Genomic DNA, 392 nt, shown 5'->3' with positions numbered 1-392 from the left:
GTCCTGTCTCGGGGCTCGGCCACCACACCCGCCAGGAGGGGGACGGCTCCCGCTTGGCCTGAGGAGTGTCCTCTGAGGCTGAGTTGGATTTGAACACAACTCTTCGAGCCCCAACCCTGCCCCCCAACACACAAACATGCTCAGCCCTGCAAAAACACAGCCACGCACTGCACACACACGGCCCGCGGCCGCGCTGCACACGGAGCGTCCCCCACTGGGCGGGGGACGCTTGGGAACAATGGACCCGAGAGGTGTCGTCCCGGCGCTCATTCTGAGCCTCCTGGGGGTGGCGCGGACTGGGGTTGGGGAGCCAAGGGTAAAGAGGGAGGAGAGCGAGCGAAAGGGTGGACGAAGCGGCCCAGCCTATGGTGTTGCAGGCGGGGGGGCTGGCA

This window comes from Lipotes vexillifer, unplaced genomic scaffold (genome assembly GCF_000442215.2).
Source record: "Lipotes vexillifer unplaced genomic scaffold, Lipotes_vexillifer_v1.1 scaffold53, whole genome shotgun sequence".
NCBI lineage: Eukaryota > Metazoa > Chordata > Mammalia > Artiodactyla > Lipotidae > Lipotes > Lipotes vexillifer.
The sequence above is the reverse complement of the archived record's forward strand: the minus strand, read 5'-3'. Positions refer to the sequence as shown.